The 9,570-nt window shown below is 41.2% G+C and overlaps 1 pseudogene; it reads right to left on the bottom strand.

Annotated features, from left to right (window-relative positions):
- Positions 1–6,403: 6,403 nt before the first annotated feature.
- On the bottom strand, positions 6,404–9,239 carry LOC108942079 (uncharacterized; annotated as a pseudogene).
- Between the last annotated feature and the right edge of the window lie 331 nt (positions 9,240–9,570).

Genomic DNA, 9,570 nt, shown 5'->3' with positions numbered 1-9,570 from the left:
TCTTCTGATGCACACAGCTCTGCACAACTGACTAGTAAATGCAAAGAAAATGAATATGCAACGGCAAAATCACTGTCAGTATTGGTAGTCTCACTTATGGAATGACATTGTGAACCATTGACAGAGTCATGTTCAGTGTCGCAAATGGACATGTCTTCCGGATCAAACAATTTGGAGATTTCTATTACCTCTCCAAATTTTTTCTGCTGTGCCTGTTTCACACAGGCAGGAAATACTTTAAAAAAACTCCTGCTGTAACATGTTAGGATTTGCCTCCACTGGTTCATCCACAGCCTCTGGTACAGGAGGTTCACCTCCCACCAAATCATTTCTAAGTATGAAGCCCACTCCTTCAACAGGTAGCCTTGACTGAAAAGCCTGACGAACATGGCCAGACACTAGATAACAGCTCAAATGAACATTGTGTAATGGAACCTTCATGGGGGTGAGTTTGATTCCACATACTATTACATGTTATCCACAAAATGTTTTTTCTTTGAAATCTAGAATATCAGCACAAATAAATGACTGTGCAGCACCTGTATCTTGCAAGGTGGGAACAGGTACATAACTATTTGTTTCTACAGGCAGTGACACATAACCCTTTTAAATGAAAGGCTTAAAAGCAGATTCAAACTAATTTGGGTCAGAAGAAATAGGTTTACAGTCCGTAATTCACGAATGCCACATAAATTCTTTTGTGTTTCTTTCTGTTCCACGCATCACAATTAACAAGTAAATGACCAAGCTTGACGTAAGGCGCTTATCTTGTGACTAGGAAGGTGATCCACTACCAGGTGGGGATGTTGGTACATTACTTTTACTCGGCCTAAAACATGTTTTAATACTTCCACTGTTTTCTTTAAAAGCAGTATTTTTTTCTCTCAAAGAGTGGAAGTCCCTGCCAGTATGAGGAGAACTAAAAATTCTCGTGTGAGTAAAAAGAAACTCATTTGTTAGTACTGCAGCATCTTACAAAGATGTTACCTTCCGCTCAGTCAAGTGATCATAAACCACAATACCTTCAGGTAGACAGTTCTTAAAATCTTCTAAAAGTATGAGCTCTTTGGATTGCTCAAATGTTAAAACATAGGGCTCATCTTTGAGAGAGACAGAGATACATGCCCACAAACAAATATTACAGGCCATTGGACCAAGGCTGTAACACTGTGCTATTTTCAGAAAAATTGAATATGTGACCCAGTGAGGGAGAAAATGGGGAAAAGGAAAAATCTTATGGAGCTCAGTGCCGTGGGTTTGGATGGGGTGAAGAAGGACGCAGAGGTAGCGTTCATCTCAAATGTTTTATTTGAACTCCGGTACACCGGGAAATAATGCTCTCAGTCCGAGGACCCCTTTTCCTCCAGGACCTGTGTCTCCAGCCAGCCTTCCTAGCCTGCTTAGCACCCCCAGGCTCTTTTCTCTTTCTCCCCCCAGCAGACGCAATCACCTTCTTATATTCCCTGTACGTCACCAAACGCTAACCAAGTAGAATAAACACATTTCCCGCTCAAAACAGTAACGTGAGTCGTTACAAAATTGAATTAAGAGACAGGAAAAAAGCAGCGGGAGATTACAAATTAAAAATGCAAATTTAAACTATACAGAGAATATATATACTCCATTCCATTCCATACTCCATTAGTAGGAGGAATAGAGAAGGCTTGGATATTATTACCACAGCAGTGATAGAACTTATGAGAGGGTATGACAGGGCCAAGAGATGTAGAAGGAAAACAATTATGGGTCCAGCATAAAGGCCTGTGGAAAAACAGTGAAGTGAGAATGAAAGGAATGTTTTCTATCCTTTTTTACCTTTCAGTGTCAATATGATCAAGTAAAATGCAAAATTGTCAATGTATTACCTTGGTTAAACTCTCTTGCTGGTGGAGAGTCACAAATAGCAAAGTAGCAGAGGCAAAAGCAATGTATGAAAACCTAAAATGCAAAGAAACTCACATGGTTTTAGTGGTTGGGAGTTGAAGTTCAGATGAGGATAATCAGGGGCCAAATTTGCTGGGAACACAGCATAATCTGAAATACGGCAAAACAATCATCAATATGGCGACAAACAACAAGCATGCTTCCTGACATCTTGAAATGCATTGAAACTGTAGGATTATGTAGGTTTATGAGGTTTGAAAACCTCTTCAAGAGTCTGACATGAAACCCATGTTCATAAATCTCAAATTTTAACACTCTGATAGAAAAGAATAACAACAGTGTGACAACCATAAGATTCTACTGATGTAATCACAGTCAAATGCTCCTTGCTTTAATTATTATCTTAAATATTTGTAAGGCAACATATAATTATGAATGGCATAAATTTAAGTGCTTAAGGCTCACTTTACAAATTCACTCAGATTATCTAAATCCCTTGTGATTCAAGGGGTAAACATAATATGTCAAGAAAAGATTATACAAGGTTCTGAAAATACCTCAGGCAGTCAGGTTATATAGCAATTGCGGTGTTTCACCCTTTGGAGCATTTAAATATAATTAGCTTACCACAGCAGCATTTTTAAGTAAAAATCAAATAAATGCATAGCTATTCTCCCATCTGTCACATACTATGTTCCAATACAATGAAAAACCAGTATTGCAAAGTGGACTCATATCTAAGTTTGGTGACACCAAGATCTCAGGTTTGATTCCTGCCTTCAGCAAACAACTTACCCTGAATTTTCCAGTAAAGTTACCCAGCTGTATAAATAGGTAGATAAAGGTAAGTAGCTTAACATTGTACGTTGTTTTGGAGAAACTTCTCCGCTAAGTGTATGTTGCAATTTTTTTTAAATTTTAACATCTTCATGATGATGAGTCTTATAATTATATATTATAATTTTCATTGCATCTTACAATCACTGATGTAGTTGCATGCATATTACACCATTTATTGCTAAATTTGAGTATTGCCCACTGCTAGTTCCACATTTGCTGAGTTTAACAAATTTGGTAAAGAGGATGATATTTTCTGGGAAGATGCTGACATCAGGGGTTTCAAATGATGGGAATATGACCTTGTCAATTACATTTATTCATTTAGCTGACACTTTTCTCCAAAGTGACTTACAATGTTAAGGTACCTACAGTTATTTACCCATGTATACATCTGGGTAATTTTTACTGGATTTGTCCCCATCTATTTTCTTGTTAAACCACATCTCACTCAACACAACTAAATAATTTTTTTAAGGAATGCAGACTAATTACTCTTATGTACTTTTCAAAGAAATTAATTTTAATTCTGTGGTCTACAGTTGAAGTTCCCTCTTTAAATATGGTATGTGAATGATTGAAGTGGTTAAATTTCTTCATCTTGAAAAATTAACATTTGACAATTGCGTGACAATTCAAAATAATTCTAGAATGTCTGGACAACTTTCTGGACCGTATTATTGATCATGCCTGTAATATGCTGTAACCTTTGAGCTTCATGGACTTTCACTGTTTTCAGGAAATGCACAGAGACCACTGTTGTCATAGATCCAGGTGTAGAGTTTATTTTAAGAGGTATAAAGTTTTATGACTGATCTTTCAGTTGATTGTGAAAAAGTGTCTTACAGGAGATATGGAGACAGAGATGAATGGAAACTGGAAACTGGAAACAGGCAACAATTAACAAATAACACAAATCTGAAGACTTCAAGCGCTAAACACAGTCTCACTGGAAGGAGAGTTAACATATTTACTTTTTCAGGGTTCCACAGTGACTGCTCTTGACGGTGCTTCTTATATCTTAATTATGATGAACATGATATGGTGTGAGAAGGTGGTAGAATATGATCAGAACAATGTCCTAGAGATGTGATATTACCCAATCCTTCATGGGTGGCTCCTGCCACGCAATGCTGCCTAGAGGAAGTCCTTGATTGGAAGGTGCCAAACAAACCAGAAAGGCTCTAAGGATGTCCAACACTAGAGAGGATAAAAAATATCCTACCTCCTGCAGATGTACCCTTAAGCTAATGGTAGTACTCCCTTCTCCAGGTAGTGGGACACCCAGCAATACGATTCTATTGCCTCTTCATTTCTAAAAAAAAAAAAAAAAAAAAAAAAAGCAAAAAAAAAACTTTTACTAATCTTCATGCAGCAATTTACTTATTTACTGATTTGTTTCAAGAATTTTCATCCATCCATTCATTTTCATTCACTGCTTGTACTGGTCAGGGTCATGGCGGGCTTGAGCCAATCCCAGAGTTACTGGGTGCAAAGCTAAGGGGGTGTACCAAGAATTTAATTTTATTGAATTCTTCTAGTTTTAATTGCCATTAGCAAGATGCCTTCACTACATACAAGTTTAGTACCTTTAGTACATGCATATAGTACAGACATTTAGTACCTTTAGTACATACAAGTAACATACTTAAGTGAGCATTAAAAGTTATTGGATTATGTTGAAGTTTGACTGAATTTCATATCTGAAGGAGTAGCATAAAGGGGGGAGAATCTGAGAATTTTCTCAGTGACACCCTAATATAGAGGCCTGAACAAGGATGGGAAAAGTGTCTAGGACTGATGCTGTAAGCTTTGAATACAAAAAGTAGACTTGAGTTGTTAAAACCTATTAACATTCAGGAGCATTACCAGATTGCATTGACTTGATTGCCCCATCAAGGCAGATTTTGAAATCTTCTAACAAAGAGGGGACCTTAAGTATATGGTAAATGTATCCAGTGATATGTGACCAACAAAAAGATTCTGGGGTGTATAAGCTGGTGTAGTACTGCAAGAACTGTGTATTTGGGTGGCTATAGATCATGGAGCTCCAAAGAAAAACAAAGGAGTTCTAGGTTTTCCCTTGTTGGGTATTGTGCCTCAGAAAAGCAGAGCGGTGGTGGTGAAGGTAGAAGCAAGATGTAGGCCTGAAAGTTTAAATGCAGAAGATGAATTTATTCAGGTTATTTATTTAAAATGACCGTATCAAAAAATGCATATGTCTTTTGCTCCAACCTTTCAGCATCCCCTTGCTTATACAGATAGCAGAGTCTTCAACATATTATTAAAATCAGCTGAATATATTTTCAGTCACAGCTTGCAGTTTAGCCATTACAAGTTTAGCAGCTGGTAGCATTGTAGTTAGAGGTGCTGACTTTGGACCATGGTCCAGATGTAGTACTCTTGAGCAAGATACTTACCCTGAATTGCTCCAGTAAAATTACCCAGCTTTATAAATGGGTAATAACTGTAAGTAGCTTAAATTGTAAGTTGCTTGGGAGAAAAGCTAAATGAATAAATGTAAAACAGTTATTAATTTTGCCATTTCAGCTGAGTTTACTCATCACTTATAGGTTTACTTATCACTAACTTCGGAAAAAATAGCAAACTGATATTTAAAAGTATAAGTAATCTGTCACACCACGCCCTTGTCAACAAACAACCGCACCGGCCACTGATCAGCAGGACTAGGTATAGAAGGAACACCACACGGGTTGCGGAATCTTACAACACTGACCTGCCTGGCTCGTGATTCAGCAATCTACTCCCAGTTCCCTATTCCCTGTAGTGCTATTGCTTTTCCTGGTTTCTGACCCCTGCTTGTTACCTCGGTTACTGAGATCTGCTTTGCCCTGGATAACGATGTCTACGCCTCGGAAGACCCACGCCTGTCCCCAACCTCCGTTCTCTGTCTTACCCCATGACTGCCCTAGAATAAACGTACCCGCACTTGGGTCCAAACCCCTACCTACTGTCGTGATATGCATCATAGTATAAATAGTAAAAAAAATTAACTGCATATCTGGGTTTATTTTCTTGTCTTACTAACACTGTTTTCCATCCCAGTTCCAACAATCAAAAATGACCTACATTCCATGTGTGTCACATTCTATAGAGACATTGTGGTGTTGCAGCAGCACTGTTGGCATGGCAGTACATTTTCTCTCTGCATTAAAGACGTATTTTCTCATAGATGGGAGAGTCCAGTTAATATGAAAAACTAAAAATCTAAGAAATACTGTTAGAATGAAAAATGATAGAATTCTACATTTTTGTTTAAAAACTTTAATCAGTTTTATATGTCATCATGTAATTTTTTTTTTTTTACTCCAGCTTTTTTTTTTCAGTTACTGTCATTGGGGGTGGGGTGTGGGAATAGCCAAGGACTGGAAAAAGTTGACATGGCAGCAGACGTGTGATTCTTAAGTAAACCTAGTTTGTTACTTTCCACTTTATGCACCAATGTTCATCCTTCGAGTAAGTGCATTAAACATATGATAGGTGAATCCCGATAACCTACATTTTTTTTTTTTTTTTAAATAATACTAAGGTACACAAACAAACATTTACATACAATGCTGGAGTAGGCTTTGTATGTAAATGCTTATCTAGAGATGCTCATGAAGTTATGGTGCATGCATATTTACACCATATATGACCTGGAGAGATCTTGGGTGAAGTGGGTCCGGAAAAGGTGAGTTCTCAGACCCTTCTGAATGTAGACAGAATTCCTGCAGTTCTACGTGAGAGGGGGAGGTCATTCCACCACAACAGAGCCAGAACCGAGAATCTCTGTGGTTTACTTTTCGTACGCGGAATCACCAAGCGAGCAGAAGTAGACAAGTGAAGGGGTCTGGCTGGTGTATAGCGGTTGATCAAGTCTTGTAAATAGCTGGGAGCAGTTCTATTAATGCATTTGTAAACAATAACCAGGGTCTTGAATTTGATCCAGGCAGCAGTAGAAAGCCAGTGCAGAGAAATGAGTAGAGGAGATACATGGGAGCGCTTTGGCAAATCAAACACAACTCATGCAGCAGCATTCTGTATCAGCTGCAGAGGTTTGATGGCAGTAGCAGGAAAGCCACACAGGAGAAAGTTGCAGTAGCCCAGATGGGAAGTCACCATGGCCTGGACAAGTAGTTACGCAGACTCAGTTGTAAGGTAAGTACGGATCCTATGAATATTATGCAGGATGTGTCTGCAGGACCGAGTTGTGGCTTCGATGTGCTGAGAGAAAGACAGACTTGAGTCAATAGTTACTCCCAGACTCTTAGCCGAGGAGGTAGGAAAAATGAGTGAGTTGTCCAGTTTGATTGATAGAAGGAGGACTGGCCAGTTAGGAGGTGAAGAATCTCTGTTTTGGAGAGGTGGAGTTGGAGGTTGTGATCAGATATCCATGCAGAAATGTCTGACAGGAGAGGAAGAGCTGGGTATCATCAGCATAAGAATGGAATTTGAATCAATAGGAGGCTATGACCAGGCCAAGGGAAGAGGTGTAGATCGAGAAGAGAATAGGACCCAGTACTGAGCCCTGTGGGACACCAGTTGAGAGAGGCAGAGGAGAAGAACGAGAACAACGCCAGACACTTGATAGGATCTGTCAGAGAGGTAGGACTCAGACCATCTTAGTTCCGTTCCTTTGATCCCAAACTGATGAAGAGAGGAGTGTAGAATCCGGTGGTTGATGGCGTCAAATGCAGCAGACAGATTGAGGCGGATGACGACCAAGGAGAGGAAGGTGGCTCTAGCAGATTGGAGAGCATCAGAAACTGCCAGAAGGGGCACCTCAGTGGAGTGACCAACTTTGAAACCAGACCGATATCCATCAAGGAGATGGCTCCGGGTTAGAAATTTAGATAGCTGATCACAAACCGCCCACTCTAGAGTTTTAGACAGGAAGGAGAGGAGGAAGACCGGTCTGAAGTTTTGGACCGAATTGGGAACCAGGGAGGTTTTTTTTAACAGAGGTGAAATGAGAGCAGTTTTGAAGGCAAATGGGAAACAGCCAGAGGAGAGCGAGGAGTTGATGATCTCAGAGATGAAGGTAAAGAGTTGTGGGGAAATGTTCTGTAGGAGTGACGATGGGATTGGGTCAAGTGAGCAGGTGGCGGCTCTGCGCGATAGCAAGAAGTCGGAGATTTCAGATTCAGAGAGCGGGTGAATTTGGAGAAGATAGCTTTGCAGGGAGGTTCAGCGTGAACCGGGCAGGGTGATGGTGAGAACTTGTCAGTGATTGCTTTGATTTTGTCTCTGAAAAACAAAGCAAAGTCATCAGCAATGAGAGAAGAGGGAGGAGGATGCAGCGGAGGACACAAAAGAGATGAGAAGGTGGCAAAGAGTCTGTGTGGTTTTTTGCTTGCCAACTGTATTTTTTTGTGGTAGAAGGACTTTTTAGCTGAAGATACAGCAGAGTGAAAAGTAGCTAAGAGTGACTGGTAGGCATCCAGGTCCAAGTGAGTTTTGAATTTTTGCCATCTTCGTTTTGCATCCCAGAGTTTTGTCCTATTAGCTCGTAACATATCAGTCAGCCATGGGTGGCACTGGGGAGTGCTGGTCTAGAAGACAGTGGACAGACAGAGTCAAGGGTGGAAGATAGAGCAGAGAGGAAAATGTTAGTAGCATCGCCTGTTGATAGATTCAAGAATTGTGCAGCAGAAGGGAGAGCAGATAGTGTAGCAGAGGCAAAGCAGGAAGGTGAGAGAGATTTTAAATTGCCGTGGAAGGTGACAATGGGTGCAGAAAGAGGCAAGGAATTAGTGGTGTGACAGGGTTGAAAGGAGATGAAGAAGTTCAGAGACATGCACTGGAGTGACAGAGAGGACAGGACAGCCACAGTTGCGGGAAAATACAAGGTCAAAACAATTGCCTACTTTGTGAGTAGCAGGGGATTGGGACAGAGAGAGATCGAAGGACTGTGGGAGCAACAGAAGGCCGTTTGCAGGAAAGTTGTCGACATGCAGGTTGAAGTCACCCAGGAGAATCAACAGAGTTTTCTACCCTGGCAAAGAGCTCAGCAAGATGCCAAGGTCATCCAAGAAGCAGCCGAGAGGGCCAGGAGAGTGATAAAGAACAACCACAACAAGAGTGATTGTGGCAGTGATAGAAACAGCATGTCATTCAAAGGAGGACAGATCATGCAGGTGAAGAGGAAGAATAGAATATTCCCACCTGGGAGAGATGAGCAGGCCTGTGCCTCCACCTCTGGCGGAGGAACAAAGGGTGTGACAGAAGGAGTAGTTAGTGGAAAGAGCTGCGGGTGTGGCTAAATTGTCTGGGGTGATCCACATTTCATTTAGAGCCAGGAGGTCCAGTGAGAGATGGGAGGCATAGGCTGGTATGAAGTCAGCCTTTCTCACAGCGGACTGGCAGTTCCAAAGTCCCATGGAGAAATTAAAGGAAGATGGAGGGTTTGACAGGTGAGGGTAGACCAGGTGACTGTAGCAGCGAGAGCGCCCAGGTCTCCGGCAGTGGCAATGTCGTGTGACTCGGTTGCCGTAGAAGACTTTGATGGTCGACATGTTGGATGCATGATCCCTTACAGACAACTGTACCGGTGGCCTTCCTTGGTGGACTCCCACAGGTAGACTCCCTTGTCTTTGCACCCCGAGTCTTTGCATCAAGAGGCTGCCACTACGGATTGCCAGCCGCTATTTAAACCGGGTTGAATGTCTACCAGCTGAGATTTCTAATCGAAGTCGAAACTACTCCAATAATGGCGACCAGAACAAACAACCGAACAGAGGTGATTAAATGATCCACAGAGTCACGCCCACTCCACACTACGGGACACAGAATTGTTCAGGAGAACGTCCGAGAAATGCCACCCACAGCTACACAGACACACAACCG

Source organism: Scleropages formosus, chromosome 10, assembly GCF_900964775.1.
Source record: "Scleropages formosus chromosome 10, fSclFor1.1, whole genome shotgun sequence".
NCBI classification, from domain to species: domain Eukaryota; kingdom Metazoa; phylum Chordata; class Actinopteri; order Osteoglossiformes; family Osteoglossidae; genus Scleropages; species Scleropages formosus.
Note: the sequence above shows the minus strand (reverse complement) of the source record. Positions and strands in the feature narration are given on the sequence as shown.